Here is a 385-nt window from a genome sequence, read left to right on the forward strand (position 1 = left end):
AATTATTTGAGGATTCTGGCGCATCTATTGCGACTGATGGCCATTAATGCTCGTTTATAGACAGACATCAGGAGAATCGTGTGAGATTTAAGGTTCATGTTCTTGCCGCCATATGTCTCGTCCTGCTGTTACTAGGCTGTCTTGTTGCCTACGATTTGTTGGGGGGCTCCGGTAATATTTCAACTATATATATTTTAATTAAATTAGCTAATTTTCTGAATACCCCACAACATATATATATATTTACCTCCAATAAACACATTTTTCCACTTAATGCATTAAAAGTCTATAATAGCTTCTTCTTTTTTTTTTGCTTATTTATATATATATATATATATTTCATCATAATCTTATTATTAACAAATTTAACAAAAGAACACGTTAA

This window comes from Sinocyclocheilus anshuiensis, unplaced genomic scaffold, assembly GCF_001515605.1.
Source record: "Sinocyclocheilus anshuiensis isolate Anshui unplaced genomic scaffold, SAMN03320099.WGS_v1.1 scaffold379, whole genome shotgun sequence".
Taxonomy (NCBI): Eukaryota; Metazoa; Chordata; class Actinopteri; order Cypriniformes; family Cyprinidae; genus Sinocyclocheilus; species Sinocyclocheilus anshuiensis.